This window comes from Miniopterus schreibersii, assembly GCF_964146895.1.
Source record: "Miniopterus schreibersii genome assembly, chromosome: 7".
NCBI lineage: Eukaryota > Metazoa > Chordata > Mammalia > Chiroptera > Miniopteridae > Miniopterus > Miniopterus schreibersii.
In genome coordinates this window covers 5,974,290-6,002,068 of record NC_138108.1, presented here as the reverse complement: position 1 = coordinate 6,002,068, position 27,779 = coordinate 5,974,290, and positions in this window count along the sequence as shown.

Genomic DNA, 27,779 nt, shown 5'->3' with positions numbered 1-27,779 from the left:
TCGCACATTCTGAACCTGTTCTTCAACCTGACCCCCTATCCAAGGGTCACTGATAACGTAGGTTGCTCTTTTCCTAGCCCATTTCTGCTATCCCTGAGTTGTTAATCAACCTGTCCTGTATTTGGATGCAATCTCAACGACTCTGGCATCCTTGCTCCCTTGGTACTTACAAGGTATTTCACTTGACATAGCTTCTCATTTGCATTTCAGCTTTGAGATCAACATACTTTGTGACACTGGGGCAAATGGTTTAACCTCTCAGATTCTCACTCCCTGGTTTGTAAAACTGGGGTGAAACAGTCCTCAAAGTGCTTCCCAGTGCTGTTGAGAGGGTGAAATAAATAACATATGCTGGCATCGTTTGTGAAGTATAATGCACTATTCTGATGTTACTGTTAGAATGCAAAGAGATGACGTGTGCCTGCTCTGGATGAAGTCCAAGTCCAAGTCCTGCACCATCATTCCCTAGGTCTCCTCAAGTGCACTTTCATCATTCCAGCTTCTACGTCTCTTGCTTTTACTTATTTCCGTGGTCTCTAGGGTTCATTCCCACTTGCAAACTGAGCTCTTGGTCTGAGTGGACTGAAGGAGGGATCTGTGACTCTTTGGTGACTGCCACTCTCTGGTGAACCAACTGGTTTTCTTCTGCTTCAACAGCTAAGAGAACCCATGAGAAAGGGTGCTAAGGGTCTGAAAGGGTCCCCTTTCTCAAAATCACATGCTGAGACTTAAACCCCAAGGAGATTGTACTTGGAGGTGGGGCCTTTGGGAGGTGATTAAGTCTGGAGGGCAGAGACTTCAGGAATGGGATTAGTGCTGAGAGAGACTCCAGAGACATCCCTGGCCCCTTGCACCATGCGGGGGTAGAGGGAGAAGTCTGTACCTGAAAGAGGGGACCGTGCTAGTACCCTGATCTTAGGCTCGCAGCCTCCAGAATTGGGAGAAGTAAGTTTCTGAAGTTTATAAGGTGCCCAGTCTGTGGTACTTTGTTATAATAGCCAGAACAGACTAAGACAGAGGGCACAGCCCAGTGCTGCGATCCTCACAGCAGCCAGGCTCAGGGACTGCCTCACAGGGATGGACCACAGCCTGGAAAAGGGCTGGACAGGAGGCTCTGCCATGGCCGCTGCTAACTCAGCACTGGCATGGTCCGCAGAGCACCTAAAGGACCGGAGCCAGTGTCCCCTCCTCAAAGGATCAACTCGGGAAACAAAGAGAAGGTGGCTGCCCGGTGCCAGGGCTGTGACACCAAATGAGGAAACTAACTGAATCCTCCGTCATTAGGAGAACTGGGGACCCGGTGCCACTCATAAAGCAATTTCTACCTTAACTTCAAATCCTTAAGCGTTTTTCAATGTTTTCCCATTAGTAATTGGTATTTTTCCTCCTGAGGACGTTGAAAGCTCGTGCTGCTGTGCCAGTGCAACCTTCAAGGCCAAGTTGTCTTTGGAAACTGAGTAAGAAGTCTGTGCAAAGCTAGCCAGTGGACGAGTGGGGGAAACCGGGGTGAGAGTCGGCAGGCAGCAAATAGGAATAGAGTGTAGGGCCTGTGCAGGTCTGAATTTTGCAAGTAGTGACATTCGGTGACAACTAACTCTCCTAATGCAAGGACTGGCCCTTCGCATACATTTCCGCTGGAAGGCTGAGCTTACTGGGTTAGGCCATGGAAGGGAGAGCTGGAAAGCGCACTTCCTCCTGATGGTTCCCCGCACAGACAGGCGAGCTGTGAAGTGAGCGGTGCTCGTCGCCCGTGCTGCGGGCCCCAGACACCGCCACGGAGGTGCAGATCTCTGCGGGAGGTGGGCTGGGATGCACAGGGGCTTTCACTCATTTCTGACAGTGACCAACTGAAAGGAACGTATTTGACCTTGTAATTCGCGTTATGACCCAGTAAAACCACACACACACACACACACACACACACACACACACACACACACACAGGACTGAAACAGAAGTTAATAGAACAATAGTTCGCCTTATAATATGGGATTCAAGTTTGCATTTTCTATTTTATTCTATTTCATTTTTATAAAATACGATGAGGAAAGTGGATGTGTCCCTCCACTTGAAAACTATGTCTGGGGGAACTTCCTGAGAGTGACGGTGGCCTGCCTTCCTGAGTGACGGTGGCCTGCCTTCCTGAGTGATGGTGGCCTGCCTTCCTGAGAGTGACGGTGGCCTGCCTTCCTGAGTGACGGTGGCCTGCCTTCCTGTCCCCCTATTCCCTGGAAGGGCAGTGCTGCCTTTCTGGAAGGGATGGTTCGGGCTGGGGCTGGGGCTGGGGCTGGGGTAAGAAGTGACTGGGTGCCAGCTTCCCGTGTGCGATGGGAATCGGGGGGCAGCAGGAACCCCCAGCCTTTCTCACCACTTCCCTGAAGCTCGTCACCGTTTCCATCTGCTGCTTCAACAGCGTGTGGCAAGTGTCTGGCGTGCGGCAGGAACTTTTTGTTTTCTTTAAGAAAGAACTTTGGCTGATTATTTTCTTTTTCTACTTTTGATGGTTTCCTTTTTTTCTAGTTAAAACACTTTATCTAAAAGGGAGGATATTTTAGAATTATTTTCAGTGACTTGGAGAAAATAATTTGCTCTATTTATTAAGAATGTCATTAACGAATAGAAATAGACTTATTTAGATTATGACTTGCATGTCTGAGGTTCCAGTTTAATATTCTGAGAAGGAAGATGACTGTACACGTGAAAAAACCTACAGTAATACCATTGGTGTCCGAGTCTTTGCAAACCAGCTTTCAAAATGCATAACCCATCGCCTATGCCTGCGTGCCCATGAATTTCTAACATCTTACTTGCATTTTGGAAAACAAAACACTTCATTGGCCTTTGGGCGATAGAACAGAAAGGTCACCAGGAATCTCTGGATACTTGCAATCTAACACAGGCTGTCCTGTCTCAATCCCTGATAGTGTGTCAAGCTGTCAGCCAGGAGGGAACCACAAAATAATAATTTGTTTCTTTTGTCTGTTGATTTATTTTCATTGGCATATTCAGACAATCAGTCTTATCTATCATAATGGCCTTATGTTTTCTGCGGTCCCATGTAATATTCAGAGTCTCATAAAACACGCTGATCCCTCTCACCCCTATTACTCCACTAGCTTTCCAGCTGGGCTCTTTCTCCTACAGATCTGTCCTCCTGAGGGTTAGCCTACTTACTATTCCTGTCAAAATATACTCTCTCATTTGTGTCCCCAAACGTTCTGTCTCTGGGCATTACTCTATGCTCTCCTTCCTCTTGGAATGTCTTTCCTAACTTGGAGTGTTCAAGTTTTCCAGTCCTTCAGGATCAACTGAAATGTTTTTATTCCAGGCTCTCTGTTAGAGCTCAGGGAGGTTGCATATAATTATAGCGTATTATCATATATTGTATTATATATTACACAGTATTGTATATTAGTAATTATACAATAGTAATTATTATTATATTCTCAGATCGCATGATGTTTACATTTCCAGTTGCGGGGAAGAGCAGTAAGCAGGCGATCGCATTACAATGTGATGTCACCATGGCAGGGCAGGTACAGGGTGCTCCGAGTTTCCCTAAGAGAGACATTTGGAACCAGCTTATTGGAATTAGGGAGGCTTTGGAATAAGCAACATCTAGGCTTAACCGGAGATAAATGAAAGAGGGCTGGGAACACAGGAGAATGAGCCCAACGTGGGGAAAAGCTTTTGTGAGAAATGTAGAGCTGAGAGAGCATGGAGCCTTCAAGGAGCTGGAGACACTTGGTAATGGCAAGCTAAGTTAAAAAAGCTGAAGCTCAGGAACTAAGAACAAAATCAGATCACGCGGGGACTCCGCCCCGAAAGGAACAGGGAGCCCCTGAAATAGTTCAAGCGGAAGAGCGCCTGCATGGGATTTAATGTGAGATGCCAGTTCTGACTGCTATAAGAAATCTGATTAAAGGAAGCCAAGCTTGCGGAATTCCAGGTGCAAAGTGCTGCTGGCGAAGAGGGGTGGCCTGGGAGAAAGGGTCTGAGACACTGCACTGCGGGTGCGGGTGCGGGTGCAGGCTTAGGGGGGCAGGGCGAGAAGGGCGAGAAGCGGGGGGGGGGAGTGAAGCATAATTGTCAGTCTTGTGACCTGGGCAATGGGTTAACTAGGGGAAGAAGTAATGTCAGGGGAAAGATGGCTTTAGGCTTTGGCATGTTAGATTTCCGGTATTTGTGGGAAAGCCCAAAGAAGGGATGTAACACACAGTAGGATATCCCAAAAAAGGACTTGGCATCAAAATATCAAAAGAGACCTCTGAGTTTCAGTCGTGAATTTGTGAATCAGAGCATAAGGTGGCAATTTAAGTCATGGGAACAAATGTCATTCCCAGGGGCAGAGAGTGTGTAGAAGACTTAGAACAAACCCAGAGAAGCACAAAACGTCACAACTTGGAAGAGTAGGAGCCCCAGAATATTGATAAACAACAACTGGAAGGCCATGGGGAAACAGGGGGGGTACTGTCGCAGGTAGTAGGAAAGGGAGCGCCCTAAAGAAGAGTGGGATACGTCCAGATAATCCAGTCCGATAAGGAGTGAGAGGGGCCTATTTGTAAAATTCCTATAGTACTCGATTACCCCGGAAAGCCCTGATTTATGTCATAAAGGCATCATTACCACTAGCCTACCTTTCATTCTCACAAGTGCCCCGTTTGGGATGATAAATGGCAAGGTTAGTTTTGGGGTGGGGTAGTGCAAAAACTGGAAGAGTAGAGAACTGAGCTGTGGAAATTAAAGCAGAAACACACTCAACAGAGCCGGCTCTTGGATTTGGCTGTGGCAGAGAGGAGAGGGAGAAGGGGCGTAGCTGAGGAAGCCATGGGGAAGAGGAGGGCGATTATAATGACCCTGTGCAAATGTGCATCCCGGGGAAGGGCCTCTATACAAGGAAAAGCTGCCGGTTAGGGGGAAGTTTCCCAGAAGGAGGGAGATAGAGCTGGAAACTTAAAGGGACCAGCATTAGGAGATAAAGCGATAGCTTTTGCAAGATGTGCTGGGAATTTCTATCCAGGGACTTGTCTTCTGCACTTAGAGGCTAGTTTATTTGCTTGGATTCCTTTGTGCTAATATTCAAACTACATCCAGTTGACTGTTGTAAATAAAAGCACAGGAGGTTAGTTATTATTGGCTGAATTTCGTGAGGATGAAACTGAGGACTCTCCCGGGTTAGTCTTCAGGGTCTAGAGTCGGGGCAGGGGCCGGGTGGGGCAAAGGCAGCTGGGAAGCTGGGCTTAGAGGAAGCTCTGTGCTTCCAAAGCCTGAGCCCCGAATCCTGTGCTGGTCTTCTGCTCTATTTCCAACGTCCACATACACCGAACAACACTCGTGTCCAACCTCCCGCCCTTACCAGGAAAGTGGTGGGTGGTGACGGGAGACAACACTTCAGTTAAGCGCCTCTTCGATTACTCCTTTAGAAATTCACCACGTTAATAAAGAACAGAGTGACAGCTTATTATCACAGCTCTTCTGCATCCTAAAGAAATCATGCTCATGTTCTTACAAGTTTGAGAGTAGTTATGGTAACTCCAACTTAACATGTAAAATTAGGATTGGACAGTATAAGTGAAGAATGTCTCCTAGGAGTAGAAAGAATTCTTTACTTAGAGATAAAATACCAAGGCTTAAACCTCAATTTTACCACTCAGTAGTTGTGAGATTTTAGAAAATGTGTTTAGACTCCAACTTCTGTTTGCTCCTTTACAAAATGGGGATATTGTGCTGTGCTCCACTGAATGCCCACAGCTTCTGTGGAAGCCCAGCTAGTCCAATGCAAATTACAAAGCCAAAAGAAGTGCCTGGGCCATCTCTGTGTTCCACACAACCCATAGGGACCCAGGAAAGTGAGCTCATCATGATATAACAGAGGGGAGTCATGGATGGAGTAGAAACTATAAAGAACAATCTAAAGTCAAATTTCTAACAACTAGAATTCAACTAATCAACACCATTAATTAATCTATCAAGGTTTGTAGGTTTTATTGGGGGGGGTAGTATTTGATGTTTAGGAGAAAGGCCCCACTCTCACCCCCTCCCTCCCATACCCAACCACTAAATTCCAAGGATATATGCTGGTTTAAAAAAATAATCAGCTTAATGTCAATATCAACAATATTGGAGACTTCTACAGAGTCAACTTTAAATAACATTGGGGTAAATACCTTCTACTACAGTATATTTTGCAAGGCAGGAACAGTTAAAAAGTTTATGACTAAGTTACAGTTTTATTTTCCCATTAATGTTGAGACTGCCAAAAATAGAATGCCATTGTTCAAGTAACTTAAGAAATTAAAATTTTACTCTAGGCCATCACTATACATTTGACTCTGTTCAAGCTCATCTATTTAAAAGTGTTTATACAAATGACGAATTCTTAGCTCTGTGTTTTGCAATCATCCTGCAATGATCTCACTCTGCCTGGAGTGTCTTTCCTCCTAAGTGGGCTGATCGGAGAGTTGCAGGTAAACACGTTTCCAGCCTTGGTTTGCAGATATGTCTGGAAGCACATTCACATTGAATCTCTGCTTTTGCAAGTTAGAAAAGGACTGTTGACATGTTTTAGCTATGGAAAGAGTGTCCAATGATCTGGGTCTCCCTCAGTGTGTTGCTGTAAACTTCAGTTAGAATGGCAGGGCATGCCAGGCTGACTTCCCCCAATCTCTACTTGAATGAAACACCAGCCACTGTGAGAGCCAAACCTTACAAGAATGAGGGAGAGTGGTTATTCTGAGAATTTTAATTCAGATGTGGTTCTTTTCCCCAACGTTGCAACTTCAAAGGATAGTGAAATCCTCCAAAGACGAACACAACTAACTGAAACCCTCCAAAGACAAACACAACTAACATGGTGGTCATTCCCCTCCTACTTCTAGGCCCTCTCACCTGCTCAGGAACATGACTTATTCCATAGCTCCAGTTGGTGAGTAACAGTTGATATAGTCCAATCATGGTGATTTCATGTCGTTTGCCAAAAATCAGTACAGGAATAGGCATATGATAAAAGTGCTGCTCAACAAGATGCAGGTGAAAATCTGTTCAGTCTTTTATTATTACCAAAAAATGTTGTAAGAAGAGGCTCCGTGTTTTCCTGCCTCTCAGCAAGGTTGTGTGTGGACAGCTGTCTAAGGGTGGGGCATCTGAAGGCTTGGCTGGCATTCTGTGACCATGAAGGGGCCAAGTGGAAGACGATGGCCAATGTGGTGCAGACAGCAGAGTGAGAATATGGAAGGGGCCTGGGTCTGTGATGATGTTGTCATATTGCTGAGCAAACCAAGTTTGCAACCAGCCACCTCTAGGCTCATTGCTATTTGCAGCCCAAAGCACCTTACGCTACTCTTAATTCATGTTCAATGAGATGATTCCCACCCTTTGTTCTCATGAAGACAGGTCTCACTGGCAGGCCTTTAATGGGCTTCTCGATGAAACGAAGACCCACAGGTTCACTTCATAGAGGCATAACGTTGCATAAATATGAAAAAATAGCAACATGCTATGTCCTAGAATTAGAACGTCATTCACACTACTTGTATCATCAGTCCTACAAACCTCCTGACCCCTGAGTCAGGAGCAACCCCTCTGTCCCTTTGTTGCCTCTGCTGACCTCCTTCAGCATTGTTGCCCAGCACCCCGACCTCTGTGTAACCCCTGACCTTTGCTGTTCTTCCGGTTCCTCGTGCAATCCCAACCTCCGCTGTGTGGTCTCATCTCATTGTCATTCACACACCAACATGATATGTTCCCAATTCTGAGCTTGACTCATAACTTTGGCAGAACTCAAAAGTACTCTCTGTGTCCTCAGCTTACAGTCCAGAATCCCTAACAGTATCTGAAGATCATATGCCTTTAACCAGAACCTGACTGAGATAGGAGCTTTCAAAGCCAGACATTACACTACTGTTAGAGCATGAATCTTGAGACTGTCTTGTCTTAGGTGCTCATTAATTATCCAACTAAAACTGTCAGCCAACTTCTCCTCTCATAGCTCAGTGTCCAACATGTTCTTTTGATCTACATTAGGATGTTTTAACTCAAGTCTTATTCCGTCCTACTAACATTTTAAAATCAATGATTAGATAGCTTATTTCTGTGTTTTCAACCTCTTTTTAAAAATTATCTACCACTATTTTTCCTTAGATTTATGTTATATATATATTTATTTATAGCTTATATTTAAAATTTTTCCTGAGGCCAAAAATGATCACTATTTATTTTTCTAATGACCTCACTCAAACATCTATTTACTTCTAGTGTGAACTTTTCTGTATTTCCAATGCTTTTAGTTTCCTTTCACTTTTTTTTTCTTTTTTTCTTAGTAAAAACCTGCCATGACATCACTACTCTCATTTTCACTCTCAGTAGAGCGTGATCACCTTCCACTGTTTCTTTTTCATGTAGTGTGTGCATGTACATGTATGTGGGGGCATGACACAATCAGGAAGAAAGTAGGGGAAGAAGGGGCTGTTATTCTTTACACTTTCCACATTAACCGTCACCCGCTTTTCTTTGGGAATCCCAGCTGAATCAGTCTTGTTTTAGCCTTTCTGTTTTATTCAGGTCTAGGACTCCTGACGTTCCTCATGTACTTAGGGATTTGGCATCAAACCTCTGGTCCCCACTCCATGCTGAGGGTCTAACTTACTTGGGTAGACATGGGAGCCTTCTACAGGTTTTAAACTCGAGTGTGATAGTGTCATATTTGACTTTTAAGTTAGTCACACTAGAGGCTGGGTTTAAAATGGTTTTGAGGGGGACACAGCTGGAATCCAGGAGGTCTTTGGGAGACTGTCAGTGATCTAGAAAATATTTGATAAAGGTTTAAATTAAGGGAATAGTATCAGAAATGAAAAGAGAGTACAAATTTAAGGAATGCTTAGATGGTAAAGTCATTGGGGTTAGTCACTGATTAGATACAGAAAGAGAGGAAGCAGAATCAGAAACATTCCCCCAGGCTTCTAGCCGCAGTTAGTGGGTAGGCAATAGAGACCCCCCCCCCAAAAAAAAAGAATAACTATGCTGAAATAGCAATTATAGCTATCATTAACTGAGCACTTATATACCAGGCATTCTTCAACATCATCATGTTTTTCCTCTTCATCCTCACAACCCCTCAAAGACGATAAAGTGTATTATTTTCCTTTTCAGAAGAAAGTGAGAGGTACAGAAATGTTAACTAGCTTCATGAGGTCCCACGGGTGAGACACAGCGGAGCTGGAATTCACACCGGGCACTCGGACTTCAGAACCTGTGCTCAGACTTTTACGGAGCAGGGCCTCTGGGGGTGAGGGGAGGTAAGGAGAGATTTGAGGGTGAGCTCTGTTCTATAATACTGGGCTGCAGGTACCTGTGTGAGATCCCAGAGTCTTCCCGAAACGTTGAGTTGGACATAAACGTTGGAAACTCTGGACACCCTTAGAATTCTGAGAATCTTTGACATAACAGGGGAGAAACTGAAAATATTCTGACATCATCGAGGGCAATGTGGAGAGTGAGAATTAGAGGGGGCGCAAGACCGAGCCCTGAAGAAGAGCCACACGGGAGATATGATTAAGAGAGCAGCAGAGGGTCAAGAACCTACCGGGGAAGGTGGATTTTCATACCAACATGTCCCCTCCCATTCTTTGCTAACTCATTCCAGTAACAGAAAACATAGCAAATAGACAGAAGGGCAATTTCTCCCCCTCTTTCTAAGATTGGATCCCATCTATCTGACCTTGACTCTAACTCTGCCTCAAGAACTTTGATAATTAATTACCCCTAACATCCCCTGTACTTCCAGCCCATCCCTTCCATTCCTGCTTTTCTCTTGGTCCCTAAGAAGGAATAAGGAAGCCCACTCCCTTTCCTCAGTTCTACGTTCCCCTTCAGCCTCCAACCATCTGGCTTTCATTTCTCACTGCTGTGATTTTTAGGATGACCCGTCTACAGGCAACAATTTCATTTCTTTCCTGCTCACTCATTGTGCAAATGTTTACAATCCGTCTTTAGGTCCCATTACACTAGCATATTATTCTCTCAAAAGTCACTATGGCTCCCCTAGTTTCCACATCTGGTGAATTGAATCTTTTCTTTCTTCTGCAACAATTGACTTCTATTTTCTTCTGCTGCTCCTATTTCTGATTGTAAATCTTTCACCACTTCTGACAGTAATAACATTGACTAAAACTTCCTGATAACTTATATCTTGTAGACTCATCTTGAGGACATTACAAATATTATATATTTAATGTGCACACTTATTTATGAAGTACTGTGAGCATCCCCATTGTGCCACTGAGGGAACGTAGATTCCATCTGGTCAATTAACCGATTCAAGGTTACGTAGCTACTGAGTGATGTACACAAGACCTGAACCTAGGCAGTCTGATTTAAATCCTATGCCCTTAATTCCTAATCGATGATACCTGACAATAGCTCTTACTAGTATCATTTCTAGAGTGACTGTGTATCTTGGTTGTCCAAGACCTTGTACATTAGCCTGGTATTGCAGTATGTTATTAAAACATCCCCTTTTATAATAAAAGTGTCATAATTTGAGTAATAAATCAGTCACGCTAACTTCTTACTAGTCCCCCTTTTATCTTTTCACCCAAAGGTTGCCATTTCCAAAGTGCCTATCGACTGTAATGGGCGTGTTCATCCATGACTGCTAATCCTCACAGCAATGTGTGGAGCTTGGTTTCTGAAAGCTGGGGTTCAAATAGAGGTTAATTGCCTCAATTAAGGCCACATATATGCTAAGTGGCGAAAACTGGCAGGATAAAAGCAGGGGTGTGTGTGTGTCTCTGAAACCTCTCCTCTGAATTGTTTTCCCCCTCAGCATCCTAACCATTCTTTCATTTCTCTCTGTATGTCTCCAGGTGCTATTTTTTCTTCTACCTTATGTCATACTTGTGTAGTTGTTTATCCACCAGTAATGGGAAGGCTCCCCAACAACATGGCCTGTGTCTCGATAATTTTTTTAAATTTATTTTTCAATTATAGTTGACCTACAATATTATATTAGGTTCAGGTATACAACCTAGTGATTAGACATTTAAATACCTTATACAGTGATCACCCCCATTAGTCTAGTATCCGTCTGACACCGCACACAGTTATTGAAATGTATTGACTATATTCCTTTAACTGTACGTCTCCCCAGGCAAGGGGAAACAAAAGAAAAAAAATAACAAATGGACCCACATCAAACTGAAAAGTTTTTGCACAGAGAAGAAAACCATCCACAAAATGAGAAGACAACCTACTGCATGGTAGGGATATTCACCAATGATACGTCAGATGCAGGGTTAATATCCAAAATATATAAGAACTCATACAACTTAACACCAGGAATATAAATAATCTGACCAAAAAATGGGCAGAGGACCTGAACAGATATTTCTACAAAGATGACATACAGATGGCCAATAAACATATGAAAAGAAGCTCAAGGTCACTAATCATCAGGAAAATGCAAATTAAAACCACAATGAGGTATCATCTCACACCTGTCAGATGACTATTATCAATAAAACGAGTGTTGGTGAGCATGTGGGGAAAGGGACCCCTCCTGCACTGCTGGTGGGAATGCAAATTGTGCAGCCACTATGAAAAACAATATAGAGGTTCCTCAAAAAATTAAAAATAGAACTATCTACCATATGACCCAGCAATTTCACCTGTGGGTATTTGTCCAAAGGAATGCAAAACTTTAATTGGGAAAGATATATGCACCCCTATGTTTATTGCAGCCTTACTAGTAATAGCCAAGATATGGAAGCCACCTCAGTGTCCACTGATAGATGAATAGATAAAGAAGATGTGAAATAAATAAATATACATAGAGTTTCACAATTATTTACATTTATCCCAGATGTTGAATTTAAGTCTCCAGCTCTTCTGACTTTCCTACAGGCAGGCTTCTCACATATTCATTCCACATCCTACTCCATCCTCTGACAAAGTCAGACACAGTCTGTTGAACACAATTTCCACCAGATGATTAGAAAACGCAGCCTAATCAAAAGCACATCTGCCCCACATCCTCTGTTATAATTTGCTAGCACTGGGTGCCACCTCTTGCATTCTGAAAGCACTGACACTTCCCCTTACCCGAGCTGATGTTTTCTCCATTGGCAAAGGAAATGTATTTCACTGTCTATGTTCACATGCTGAGAGTGGATTAAAACAACGTTTTTGACCCTCTACTCAATAACTAATGCTTAGTGTTATGTGGCTTTAAGCAAGAGCGGTGCCTCTCAACCCTGGCTGTATAATAAAATCCTTTGGGGAGCCTTTCAAAAAAACACTGATGCCTGGACTTCACCGTAGATCGGTTACATCAGAATCTCGGGGTGTCTGTGTTTTCTCGAACTCTCCTTCAAGTGATTCTAACGTGCAGGCAGATTGGGAAATACTAATCTAAAAGGAATTTTCCTTTGAGACTTTAGAAAACATTCTAAAAGAATCTCCAAATGAGAGGATGTCAAAGAAGATAAAGAACCGGTCCTATGACGTTGGTGCCAATTTGTGGATATTTATTTATGTCAGTTACTCTCACCTCTTCCTGGTTTCCTCTATTCTAATTTCACAGATTAAAAAAAAGACAAAAGAACACCTCTGCACAATTTTTCTTTTGGCAGAGGAATCCGGTCACTTAGATTTCTTATAATTTAGTTCAATATAAATTAGAGACTGTGTCTCAACACTGGACTCTATAACGCTTCTCTGACTTAAGCCTCACATATATATCTATTAACACCATGCCGAGGGTGAAAGTGGCCATCTGAGGAGCAATTATGGGGCCCCTCAGGTCCTCCCTGGGAAGAGGGGAAGAGGCGGTCATTGGAGGTGAGGGAGAAGCCAGCTCCTGCTCTGTCCATTCTAGATGTGTGACTTGGCATGAGTTTCCCTTTGCTCTTTGACACACTTAGAAATATCAATATACACCTGGCCAGAATCTTGTTGGGACCAAATTCCATAACACATTGGTTTCCTTTCTTCCTTCAAACTCTAGGGAATGTGGGAAAGAAGGACTTGAGCCTTCAAAACCCCATCAAAATGGAACTGTGAGGGCTAACATTGCAACTATGTATGGGGGTTGAAAATAGGAATAAGCCTTTTGCGTTTCATTTAACACATTTTCCTAGTATCGTTGGGGCCAGGAAGGTATATAGGATACTTGGAAAAGAAACTGCCTTCAGCACAGATCCTGGAATAATTGTTTAGGAAGCCCACGGATAAGAGAAAGCTGGTGGGGAGGGCTCCTCTCTGTGAGCAGGTTGAAGGATCCTGCTGGGGTCTCCGGCCTGTCGCTCGGCCTGAATTTAGCCGGGTCGCTTGACCGCGGCCACTCATCTGACTGTTCACTCTCTTGTCCAAGCTCCAGACCTCCTGTTGGGTGAAAGTTCACCTCTAGCCACGATGGCCTTGGCCATAGTGTCTCCAAACGACTTACGGGGCTTCAATGTTACTGGCCAGGGAGCCTTGGTTGTCATGACCCAGTGATCTCATCTAGGCCATGCAGGGCTGAGGTCACAGGCTCACTAAAGAGAGACTCGAAACTGGGCGGAATTATCAAAATCATTGTCACGGTCCTCAGAGGGCTTCATCCCAATTATGAGCGCCTTCCAGTGCCATCATTTAGCTCCCCTTCTGGAACACGCTCAGCTGGGCATGATAATTATGTCTGTGTTCTAAAAATGGAATGAGAACGTCTTAAAAGAGCCATATTTCACATTAATGACAAATTGCATCGTGGGTGGATTTTTTCTTGGTTTGAAGGTTAATGGTTTAATTAAGTCCACCGCCCACCCCCGCGCCCACACCATCGCCCTGGACGGCGCGGAGGCGCTCAGCCGACAGCAGGCACCGGAAGGGAGGCGCCCGCAGAAGGGCAGCTTGGGGTTTTCAGCTGATGACAGTTTTATTATTGCATCTGGAACTAATGTCATTAGCACACGGAACTGCAGGGGAGACGGGCCTCTGATTGATAAGGCTCAAGTACAATCTATGCTGGGAAAGAATGGGACTGCCAGGGACGCGTAAAGGCCTCATTCTTTAGACTGCTGCGCTTTAAACCTAGCAGACCAAGGTTGCAGGCCATCTTGTAGCCAGTGCTGTTTGCAGGGGCCGCAGGAACGGCTTAGTCATTGGCTCTCTTTTCTTCCCAGGACAGGATGACATAGCTCAGAGCCCACATCTGATGAGTGAACAGAGGAAAGCAACTTGATACAAGTCCTCTGGCCACCACTCGCCTCCTGTGTAACTATCCTTTCCTCCAGCCTGTTCTTTCAGTGTCTGCTTATGTCCCTGTTGTTACTAAGCTCCAGGTGCTGGAGATGCATCACTAATGAACACAGAGATCTCTATCTGCACGGGGTTTACGTTCTAGGGGAGGAAAGAATAACAAGAAACATAATATTAAATTGCATAGCTTGTAAGAAGATGGCAGAAGCTGGAGGAAAGGAGGAAAACCAGAGATGGTAATCACAGGATGGGGAAGGGCATGCAGGCTACCACATTCCAACACGAGGGTGGGTTAGACATGACTGAGAAGGTGCCCCTCGGGCTGAGACCCAGACGATGACAGATGTAGCCAGCAGACGTCTGGGAGAAGGGCAGTCTAGGCAGAGAGAAAAATCCTTGCAGAGGTTCTGCACTGGTCACCTGGGAAACAGAAAGAGTGGCAGAAGCAGGCTGAGCTGGGCGGGGAAGAGATGGCAGCCAGGTCATGGGAGGCCTCGGAGCCACTCTGGGCTCAGATGATCACTCTGCGTGAGAGAAGTCATTGCAGGTTTTAGGCAGGGGATTGATCAGATCTGCATTAGCTTTTAAAAGAATCTCTCTATTTTTTTATTTTTTAAATTAAATTTACCGGGATAACATTGGTTAATAAAAATATACAGGTTTCAACTGTACAAATCTATGATACATCATCTGTATATTGCATGTGTGCCCACCACCCAAAGTCAAGTCTCCTTCTGTCACCGTATGTCTGACCCTCTCTGCCCTTTAGCTCCTCTTCCCACCCCCTTCCTTCTGGCAGTCACCACACTGCTGTTTGTGTCCGTGCGTCTTTCTTTTTTTTTCTTCGCTTAATTCCTTCACCCTTCTCACCCATCCCTCAATTCCTTGCCCTCTGACAGCTGTCAGTCTGTTCTCTGTATCCATGTGTCTGTCTCCACTTTGTTATTTTATTTTGTTCCAAATATAAGTGAAATCATATGGTACTTGTCTTTATCTGACTGGCTTATCTTCTTGTTTGTTCAATGGTTGCTTTCAGTTTTCTATCCTACATATGGAGTGAAATCATGTATTTCTTCACTTTTTCTGTCTGAGTTATTTTGCTTAGCATGATATTCTCAAGATCAATCCATGTTGTTGCAAATGGGAATATTTTATCTTTTTTATGGCTGAATAGTATCATATATATATGTGTGTATATATACATATATATATGTATGTATATATATATGTCAGAATTGAGAGCCCAGAAGTAAACCCACATGGATATGGGCAAGTAATTTTTGACAAAGGAGCTAAAAATATACAATGGAGAAAAGAAGCCCTCTTCAATACTGGGAATATTGAAAAGCCACATGCAAAAGAATTAAATTAGACTACTGTTTAGCCTCATGTACAAAAATTAATTAAAAATGGACCAAAGGCCTAAATATAAGACCTGAAACAATAAATTACATAGAAGAAAACGTAGATTCTAAACTCATGGACCTTAGTCTTAGAAAGGATTTTATGAATTTGACCCCAAAGGCAAGGGAAGTAAAAGAAAAAAATAAATGATTAGACTGTATAAAGCTGAAAAGCTTCTGCACAGCAAGAGAAACTGCCAACAACAACAATGAAAGAATCCCTCTCGCTCCTTGAACAGACTGGAGCACCCAGGCAGGCGTGGAAGTGGGCTCGGCCCTTAAACTCTTCAGACTCAGCGTTTTTCTTTAGCTTAGGACATTGGAGGTTGTTGCTTCCATTTATCCACCAGCAAGATGATCCCAGCCTCCTGATATCAACATTATAAATCAGTATCCTCCTCTTTGTTTTTTTTGAATGTCCCGAACCTCCTGCCCGGTCTGGTGGATGACACCAGTCCCAGTCAGCGCAGTGCCATGTCACAGCTTCCTTTGAGGGACCCAGAGCACGCCAGGCTCCAGCTCCCTGGCCGATGTTGTGCAGGGTCACAGAGAAGCTTAGCCCCCTGTGTCCTCGGCACTCCCACCGCCATCGCAGACCACACTGGCTGGACGAGATGAGCTTTCTCTCCCACAGGAAACCTGACTTTGCAGCTCCGACACCCAGGCGGCCTCACCCAGCCTCCTTCCCCTGACTTCCATCTGCTCGGACATCACTGGCTGGTAACGATGCAGTTTCCCCATCTCGACTCAGTACCCAAGCCTAGCGTGCCTGGTGACGGCTGGCCTCACGACAGATATGTGACTATGCAGAGTAAGCCCCGCTGCTCGCTATTCCTCATGAGTTGTTCCTGCCTTGTAGCATGGTCCTTCAGCATTAAACATAACCCACATCCGTTTTCCTGTCAATAGGACGAGTCCCAAAGATTAAAATGCTAACAGAAGCCTTCACCTTTGCCTGATCTCCTAGAATTCTCAGGGTCAGCTTCCATTGCCATTGTCAGTGTAGTGTTGGTATATAGAAACTTGGGGGGCTAAACATTTAGGGGTCCTGGGGCATAGTCATGCAACAACCTTCATAATTTTTAGACATTGGTCCAGAAATCAAATCCAGAGTCATGACTTGTAGTTCCAGATGTCCCAGAAGGCAGAAACTTGTGGATTCCTTGATCATGACAGCATTGAAATTGCGGCACAAAATTTCCATACTGGATGCATTATGACTCATCTGTCCTAAATAACGCTGACTCTGGGGTTTTAGTTATACGCAAGATACATTAGTAAAGCTTCATAAATACACATCAATATTTTGTCCTACCGAAACTGAAACTTGCTTACACACTGTGAAGATAAGATTTCTTCTAGTGAAATAATAATTTGAGTTATAAGATTCCCTTAAAGCGTGTGACCTTTCATCTAATGAGAAGAATTTAGTTATTATACCAAATTCTGAAAATTTTAAGAATTATCATATAATTAATGGGTTATACTTCATAACAAACATCTCTACCCTTTCTTTAGCATCACTATTGGTTAAAATCAGTGTTTATTGATACAGAGCTTTAAAGTATTATGAGTCTGATTTATGTGATTATATTTCACCTTCGCTACCACATGACCAAATTCAAGACTGGGACTATGTCTTCTGTGTTGTTTTTGTATTGCTTCCCACAGAAACCAGCCACACAGGGGAAATATGGTTTGAATTTTATCTTTTTTTATTTTGTGTTTCAACTCATCTGGGGGCTGAGAGCAGATGATGAGATGATGGGTGTTCTTAGCATCTGTGTGTGAGCAGCTTGTCTTCCTACTGCTAAGTCTTCCAGAAAGCTACAATTTGGTAAAGCGAACAACATTATTTAAGCTTTGTATTCACCTGTTGCATTAGTCGGCATGGTCTTTAAGCCTCTTTCCACTCCCATTCATGTGACTTGTAGGGGTCTCGAGTTCATGTAAATTTTATCAGTAAACTTAAAAAAAAAATAATGCATATTAATATTTCTAATAAGCTACTAATAAAACTATATGTTCTCTAAAATAACCTTCTTATGCCATAAAATAAATTCATATGGTAATTTTCTTCAGTGTTAAGCTTCAGTCTGCTTGTCTCAGAGCATGATCGATATTTCTTTAACACAGGCTAAGAGTTGGTAGGAAAAAAAATGAAATCTGTTCTCAAACTAGAATCCTGGCAAGTAAAATCTATTTCTCATGTCAGATTTTAGACACTATATCCACATGAACAATAAAATAAAGAGAAAAATGAAAGGTCTGTGGTCTGCTGGTTTGCAGTAATATTTGGAGGACAACACGCATATTGGATGAATGCAAGAAAAATGTTAGGTAGTGTGTGCATAATTGATAGAACAGAGCTATGTGAGATTCTGAGCACTTATTAAATGGAAATATATATTTTGGCTCATCTACGAGAAATGCTTCCAGAAGAAAATGCTTGATATGGCAAAAGAAAAGGGAAGGTACTCATATGACTATGGCACAATCTTTATTGGGAAATAAAAAGCACCAAATGGTGATTTCAGATGAATTACTCTGCAGCCTGGGATTTTCAAGAGGAATCTTATTTCTGAATCCTGAGACAGTGGGGCCAAAGAGACATATCTGTTTCTATTATTAGGAAGAAAGTATATCTCAGAATGAAAAACAATCTGTGGCTTCAAAGGGAAAGAGCTGACAGCAAAATATTTGAATTAATTAAAGAAATACAGGGTTGTTCGTTGGTGACTACTTTTTGCAGACATATTTCAAGACATCTGTGCTTGTTTCCACGGAGATGTGGCTGGTTTATTTTGTTGTTAATATACCATATGGGCATGAAAGATATTAGAGGAAGATACCTGATGGAAAACTAAATATAGACATTTCCAGACAGTCTGAGAGCAGTTACAACCTCCAGATCTAGGCAGAGGATGGTTCAACTCCTTGATGAAACATGTCAAGTTAAATGAACATTGGCTATCTTGTAAATACTCGCAGCTTTTTTAGAAAGATACTAGTCTTGATGCCCATCGAATGGGGTACTCAGGGTTGAAGAGTTCTAAAAAGTAAGTTCATCCCGGAGCTGCCTTTTGACCCAGCGATCCCACTTCTAGGAATATATCCTAAGAATCCTGAAACATTCATCAGAAAGAATATATGCTCCCCTATGTGCATAGCAGCGCAGTTTACAATAGCTGAGATCTGGAAACAGCCCAAGTGCCCATCAGGAGATGAGTGGATAAAAAGCTGTGGGACCTTTACACCATGGAATACTACGCAGCTGTAAAGAAGAAGGATCTCGTACCCTTTGGGACAGTGTGGATGGACCTGGAGAGTATTATGCTAAGCGAAATAAACCAGGCAGAGAAAGATAAACATCACATGATCTCGCTTATACGTGGAACCTAAATAACTTAATAAACTGATGAACAAAATGGAATATATATATGTGTATATATATGTATATATATGTATATATGTATATATATGTATATGTGCATATATATGTATATATATGTGTGTGTATATATATATACACACACTAAATGAGAAAGCCAGCTCAGCATCTAAATACCTATAAAAGGCTCAAATGCTAAGGTTTTGCTTTATAATATGGGTCTTTTATTGTTTTTTTCAAGGTCACCAGTCTCCATTATATGTCCATTTTTCTCTAAATCAGAGGGGTCATTATACTCCTTGGATTATGATTTTCCTACCTAAATTTCAGTTGTGGTATATTTTGTGATTTATGGAACTAGTGCTTTTTTTTCCCCAATTATTAAAGTAATATATGTTCAGGATAAAAACATATTAAGATAACATTAAAAAAAGAGATAAACTTAAATTACCCTTAACCACATAACTCCCACATAGCCACCATCAAAATGGTGAGGTACATACTCTTTGAGAATATTCTCTATGTTTACCCTTTATTGTTACTAAGAACAGGAGAAAGTGGAAAACAGCAGGTCAGTTTTCAAAGAGTTGAATTACCACCAGGCCATGATTCCACAGATATCCACTTGTTTACCTCCCTATTATATATGCAAAAATTACAAATGGTAGTATTTGCTAAAACTGGAAACATAAGCCACTTTTAAGAAATAATAAAGAAGTTGTACTGAGAGAACTAATTAGAAACGTCGGAAGGCCATTGCACATCAGGCGTGTAGAATAATTACAATTAATGTGAGAGAAACACTCGCTGATATCTGCCCCCCTTAACTCACTCGGGACACACCGAATCAACCCCCTGCCCCTTCACCCTTGCTCCCGGGAGGCGGGCACAGAGGGGCGGTGGGGGCTTCAGGGTGACCAGACCCGAAGGCCCGGCCTGGTCACCAGACGCCATCAGCCGGTGCCCAGCGCCTCTGGGCCCGCCTGCAGTCGGAGGCGGGCGCCTCAAGACGCGGCAGGCTCGTTGGGACAGCGCGGCTCCCTCATGTTCTAGGAGGTCATCATCGCTACATCGGGTGTGAAATGTTCACCAAGCGCATCTTTCTGTTTCTCAGCCAAACAACTTAATCAAGAGAGCTTTCCAGTAATTTAATATGACTAAATATAGGATAAAACATACTCTTACTTTTTAAAAAATAAGCCTTCTATTTTAAAGTAGTTTTAGGTCTACAGAAAAATTGTGGAGATGGTACAAGAGTTCCCATGTACCGCTGATGTCATTTCCCCTATTTTACCACCTCACATTTTTAACGATTAGGCTACATCGATGCATTATTAACTTTTTTTCAGATTTTCTTCGTTTTAACCACAGGTAGTTTTTTTTGGTCTCAGGATCACATACCTGTCCCTGTCCCTGTACCTGTACCTATAATCTCCTTTTTTAAAAAATAAATGAGAATAAAAATTTCAACTCACAAATAAAATGTGGGGTGAAGAAAATGCTCGGTTTGGTTTCTAAGGGAAGAACCTGACAGAGAATTTATGATGATGTTTCGGTGCTTTGAAATGTGAGCTGGGGTACATACTGAAGGAGGCTAGATTTCCATGGCCTTTTCAGTAAAAATTCAAACCAGCATTTCCTAGGGGCCTTTCATCAAGAGCTTCAAAGTCTTCCAAGTCCCTCTCACATCCTAATAATTCTTGATAAAAATCTAAATGCTCAGCCTCAGCTGCAGAACGAGGGGGAAAAAGGACTCCGTCTTCTGGCCCTAAAGCTCCAGGAAGGAGCCCGGGCGGCCTGTGGGGAAGGGCCGTGGGGAGAATGGCAGACCCTCCCTGCGCCCTCCACCCCTCCCCTCGAACCCAGGCCGGCGATGTCTGCAGCCCGGCCGCCTCGCCTCCACGCACGTGGCTGCGAGCTCGGTGCTCACACACATCGGGGCCAGGGAGGCCCGCTGGCAGGGTAGCCTGCACGGCCTGCCAGGCACAGTAAAAAATGAAAGCGCAGGAGCCTGTTTTCACCATTTCTTACCCATTTCGAGATGATGGCAACGGAGCCTAGGCCGAGCGCCGGGCCCTCTGTGCGCCAGGCCCCGGGCACCTGCTCGGCCGCGCGCCCCTGGAGCCAGCTCTGCGGGCTGACCCGCCGGCGTCCGGGGAAATGCCACTGGACCTGGCAGGGTGGCTTTCCCCGAAAAGCAGCTGGGCCCGGGAAGAGCTACAATTCCCGGGAGGCGGTGCCCCATGGGGCGGGCGGGTGTTGGAGCTCCCCGTGGCCCCGAGCCCCTCGCTGGCAGGAGCCAGGGGAGCAGTGTGATGGGGCGTTTGCGTGGCAGAGGGCAGGGCAGCCCGCAGCTGGGGGGGGAGCAGAGAGCAGCTGGCAGTGCAGAGGCTGTGCTGTTACTGTCGTTTTTTTCAAGAGTGTGGGAGCACGGGGACAGAAAGGAAGCCTGGGAGAAAGTCCTCAGCGCTCAAAGAATAAACTTCCCTTTTAGTATTTCTCCCCAAAGACTTAAACTTTTGCACCTCCACCGTCCCAGGTACTACACCGCATCGCAGCTGGAATGGCTATGATTCCGGGACAACGCCGGGCCGCGTGGAACCCTGGGTCCCCTGTGAATCACATCATAAAATGCTGCTGGTCCATTCCTAATCCATTACCATAAATTTATTTGCCTTAATCAAGGTTCACATGATGGACTTAGAAATGCAAGTAGCAAATTAAGTTTTATTAAGTCAAAGGTTCAATCCAAAGGAGAGAATCCTGAGAACACATTATATCGTAGAGTTCCTGGGATGCCATTCAGAACTTTAATCTTGCTGACACGGATGCAACCAATGGGATAAGTAAACCCTTTCTGCTCTTATTAGCACATCCCAAATTAGAAAAGAAAATAATAGGTAGCCAATGAAGAGTTTCATTGGGTTAAAATAATTTTACCAGCATCTTGATGTAAAACAGCTCTCTGTTGGTATTACTGAATCAACAGTAGATTTTCGAGAGTCTATAGAAAAAGATAAAAACATTGTTCAGAAGGTTCTCAAAGAAGATTCCCTGAACTGAGCATCCATGAAGAGTCAAGGCGTTGGGGTCCTAGGCCCTGACAAACCTCTGAGAGCAGAGCTAAACTTTGAGCAAGAGCTTCTTTTGAAAACTAAGACACTGGACAAAGATATATACCTGAATAGAAGGCCACCTGACCTTCCATAAAGCAGCCTGACTTTATAAATGTCAAGCAAACCTGAGAGCTCTCCCACCCATGGTTTCACTTTTGTTACTGGAATTGGATCTTTCACAAGAGGAAACAGAAGAATAGCTAATAATAATCTCCAAAGCTCTCCGTTTACTTCCTTCCTCTATAAAACTACTTTATAAATTATACTTTGGCAATTAAAATAATTGTACATTGCGTGTGGTGTGTGTACACAATTATATATATGTGGATACACACACATACCACACACATCAACCCATTAGTACACTCTCATATACACACATATGTATAATGATATATGTGTACACAGTGCAAATGTATATGATTGTACATGTATACATTTACAAATATAATTGCATATATATTTATATGTATATGTGTATACATTTTATAGATCATTGTATATATATGCATATGACAGCATGTGTATATATCTTTATATATGCTTATATGTGAGTGTATATATTTTACATTGGTATAAATGCATGTGTGTGTGTGTGTGTGTGTGTGTGTATACACACATATATAAAATGACAATTTTATTTTTAAAGCACTCACCAGTAGTATACCACCCTATTTTTGCACTTGACTACTTCTTTGACTTATCAACTAAAGAAGTAAAAATGTAAGCTTGATTCCCAGTAGGAGCTCAGAGGGTCCTTTGACTCACCATGAGCTTTGGGGTCAGAACCTAGGACACAAGCTCTCTAGGTGACACACACCAAAAACCGGCAATGAAAGAGGCTTCAGAGGTACAAAGCTGGAGATTTATTCCCTGAGACTCTTCTGTCTCCAAATTAGAGCAGCTGGCAGGAAAATCTGCCTCCCCAAGGGCATGGAAATGTGGAGGATGGTTTACCCTTTGTTCTGGGAATTTGGGATCCAATAAATACGCAGCTGAGGAAGAGGAGAGCTTTGCGTAAGGAACTATGGTATTAAGGTTCAGTGATTGCCAGAGGCAAGGCTATGAGAGTGAAATGTTCCTAACCCGGTTCTAATTCCTGTTAGCTGCATTTAAGAACATATCTGGTTTTGCTGTTTTTGAAAACAAGGCTGATAAGAATTTGGCACCTGTGAGTCTAAAGAGGCCGAGCCTGAAGTTATTAATTTAAGAAACATTCAAAAGCCTCCATTCCTCCCTTTTGAGATTCTGTTTTACCTGTGCGTACGCTCCCACAATTGAACAGCTTTGCGCCCTAAACAGCGGAGCACTCACCCTGAGATTGCGGGAATGGCTGCCTGGAAGAGCATCCCGCTGTGTTTTTCATTATCGCCGCTATTGATTATTTATGAGTAACAGCAAAAACTTGGGATTATTCTGAACATAGGTTTGGAAATCCATCTGGCCGTCGGGCTCAAAATGCAAATGATTCCGATGAGATACAGGCTTGAACGGGGAGGGGGAGGGGAAAGCCAGTCCCGTGGAGCCCTCAGCCCCTTGCTGCAAAGCATCTAAGCACCGGGAACACCAGCTTGCTTCTCAGGTCAGGTTTGCCAGTGGCTTTGGAAACAAGCTTCTCTTCTCTCCCTCATTCTGTTAACATTTACTTAGCACTTCAAAGCTATTAGGCATTCCTTACCCCTCTTCAGTGGGATGATAAAAGAATTGCCAGTTCTGTTTTCCTGATAAAGAACTGGAGTCACTGAGAGTTCAGAGACGGGATGCATTTTTGAAGCAATCAGCGGTGCCCATCAGTGTTGATTTTGGAGCCCTTCACTTCTTTGCTCACTGTCTCCACTTCGGAATCATAGCGCATCTTGCACATAAAATGCTTGCATGGACTCGGTCATGAAAAGCACAAATTTACAACACGTTGGAAAAAAGACCTCACCTGCCTAGGTCAGATCAAAAGGATTGAGATCAGAAAGCCGAGTCCCGGTTGAACAGTTGCAAACCGAAAGGGCCTAGCCGTCAGTTTCTAGTCCCACTTGCCCGCCGACACCCAGTTCTGTCCCAGTAGCAACAGTCACCATAATTGCACGGAACCCGAGCCCAGTCATGGTGAGTGGATTTTGGACTCGGTTTGGCTAAGGGGACCGCGTTCTGGCAAAGACGTAAGAGGAAGTCTGCTTGAGGTTTCTGGGAAATGTTTTCCTTCTGATACAAAGAAAACAAGAAGAAAAAGCCCCTCTTGTCGCTCTACTTTCCGTTCTGCTCGCAACGCTGTGCAGAGACTGTAACTCTTGCCATTCTGAGGCCACGAAGACGATAAATCACTGAAGGTTGCAGAGCAGGAGGGTGCGGGGCCTGGGTCACGGACGCCAGGGCCCACCCTGGAATGGCTCGCCTCCCAACTGCCTGTCGTGTGAGATTAAGAGAGAACTGCTGTTCAAGCCACCCGCCGGGTGCTCTGTTCCCCACAGCCAAATGTGCTTCATCCATACTCCAAGTAAGAACTATCTTCACAGGCCATTACGGAAGCTCCATGTGACAAACAGGAGGAAAACACCCAACGTCTTAAGGATTTTGTTACAAGATAGAGAATACTTGGAAAATAAAGTTTCGTGGGGCTCTTTTAGCCCTTCCAAATCCTGGTCAGATTAAATAAATATAAAAGGCGTCTTCTGTGCAGTGACACCACGTGGCTGGGAAATTCACGTGACACAGTGAAACCTGTACCCCCAGAACGTGGCTGCCCGGTGAAACTGCGAGTTCTGGGACTTGAGATGAAACGGCAGAAGATGTGATCTAGGCTACAAACGTGGTCTAATTAAGTGCTAGACTCAGAGTAAGAATGTTTAAGAGCAAGTAAAAAAATGTTTTCCTCTGAAGCTAAAATGGGAAAAGCTAAGACAGAGAACTTTTTTTCCATTCCTGAAGTAAACCATGATGACTAATAAAGCTTTCTAATGCAAAATGCTCTAAGACAGCATGCCATATTTGTGACATTTAGGGAAGAAAATTGGAAATCGTGAAGTACAGTAAGCGACCGCGCATCGGACCTTCCAGGGATTCAGAGAAGGTGAGATACACAATGTTACACGGGGTGCTTTGAAGCCTGGAGAGAGAAGGAAATAGTTCTTAGCTCAGGCACAGGATTGACTTTAGTTGGCTCGCGTCCACGTACAGAGTCAAGATAGTGCCATTCAGAAAATAAATAGGCTGGGTGACTGCAGAGAACAGCCTAGAGAGGAGGTGGGTCTAAGGAGCTGAAGATAAATGTGGAGGGTTTAGCTCAGCTGAAGAGCCCTCTGGGTCCATGCGTAGTTGTCATAGTAAGCATCATTCCACTCTGAACTTTTACTTGATGTGAAGACAGAAGAGCTTGGGGTCAAGTCAGTGCCAGCTCTAGGGTGGGAAAACCACGGCTCAGCCAGTAGAATGACTTTGAGAAAGTCACCGAACGTCCCAAGCCTCAGTCTCTTCGTCTGTAAAATATGATGCTTAGAGCTAGGTGACTGTGATGAGTCTGACCCCATGGAACCTAACAGAGTAATCAGGCCTTGAAGGAAGTACAGGTCCTTGGAACCGGGACTGGTCTGGAGGCCAGCTTTTCAAGCTTGCTTGATTCACAGATGGGGAGTGGAGACCCGGGGAGGTGAGTCCACCTCTACAAGGATTCACATTGGCAAGTGATGGATGGGTCTATGACCCAGGTAAGATGACCAACCATCTCAGTTTACCAGGGATAGAGGGATTTTTCAGGATTGGATTTTTAGGTGCAAAAGCCAAGAAAGTTCCATGCAAACCAGGATGCACTGGGCACCTTAGGACAGAGTGTCACCACGCTCTGGTGGCATAGGACATCTGCAAAGGTATTCCATAAGTGACAGGGTTCCATTCAACTCTTGGTGACATTTACTGTCAGATCTTGCCCTTGAGGTCTCATTTGTGTCTTCAGGCTGAGTCTCCATAGCAAGAACACAGGTGACTTCATAGCAGAAACTCCTGCAAAGTACAGGTTTGGAGGGATGTGACTCTCTATCCACTCAGAGCTGGTAGCTGCCTATGAGAGACAGTCCACCAAGGGGCTCAATGACCCCCACAAGGCTTGACTTGCTGTACTACTTGGTTTTTCCACCATGAAAATAATCACTTGGAGGAATTCCTGAAAATACCTGTCTACCTATCTCCTTTGTCACTTGGAGTACAGCTTATCAGATTGCAAAGCACAGACATTTAGTCAGGTTTATTAGTTATGATGTTTTCAACAAAAGCAAGACAGAAACTAGTCTAAAAAATACTGAAAATTATGATTATACATATGATACTCAGAAGTAGGGCAGTTTCAGGCATATTTCATAGATCTGTATAATTATGTCATTTAAAAAGGGTGGCTTTTTTTCTGTCTCCTCTATATTTTTCCCTTAATATCAACTTCATTGGGGTCTTTCCAAGGTTTCAAAAGGCTGCCTGTACAAATTTCAGTTACACGTTTTCTTGTGCATGTTATACAGAAAGCAGAGCCCGGCTGCGTGCTTGCATGTCGGCCCAGGCACCAAGAGACTGCTGGTCCATCCCCGGTCGGGGCACATGCCTGGGTTGCGGGACGGATTCTAGGTGGGGCCATGCAGGAGGCAGCCGATCGATGTTTCTCTCTTATTGATGTTTCTACCTGTCTCTCTCTCTCTAAAACCAATTAAAACATATTAAAAAAAATAAATAAATAGAAGGCAGAGACATAGAAACATGCCCCCTACACAACTTAAAAGCTACAAATTCTGTGCTTAGCCCTAGCGCACTCACTGTCGCTGGGGTTTGCCATGCCAACCAAGCTCTATCCTTCACTGGAGTGGGTGCTGGGCCCTGCCACCCAGCAGGAAATGAGCAAGGAGAATAGGCTACTATACTTAAAATCCACTGTCAATTCAACACCACCCCGGTCTCTATCTCTTCCCTACATTTCAAAGGCTAAAATCCTGTGGCTACATTTCCCAGAAGCGCTCGTTCATAGGATGCTGCTACTAATTCTTCCCAAGAGAGACAATTCTGTGCCATGCGGGTGGACAGGAGCAGCAGAGCCACTCTTTTCCTCTGGCTTGGGGACGGCTGCTGTCACAGGGAGCCTGGTGGCTTCAGGTGTCCAGTGAATCGCTCGCAACAGCGGGCAGCGAGATAATTGGAGGTGGCACCCTAGGATTCCGGTGGCTCCTGATTTCCCAGGTATTAGCCGTGGTTGTCCTTAACCTTGCCTTCCCCAAGCTTTCTGATGACACTTATTTCTTGGTACTAAGGGCTTTTTTTGTTTTTCTTTCCTTTCAAAAATATCTAGGAGAATGACCGTTTTCATGGGCCAACTTCAACTTATTTTAAACCCAGCAAGGAAGCGAGGACGGCCTGTGATATTGAATAGAGTGACTCCGACGAGCATAAATGCTGTTAGATAATTCGGGGGAAGGGCTGCCAAAAGGAAAGTAGTGTTTCCACTGTCATTTCTAATCTCCCTCACCATGTTTTATAGGATGAGTTTAGATGCATGAGTGACTTGCCAACATTCATTTATTGGCCAGATATCCCTCCACATAAAACACAAACCTTACGTTCGGTCCCTAATATACATTTCTGGAATATCTCTGCAAAGGAAAAAAAAATGAGAAC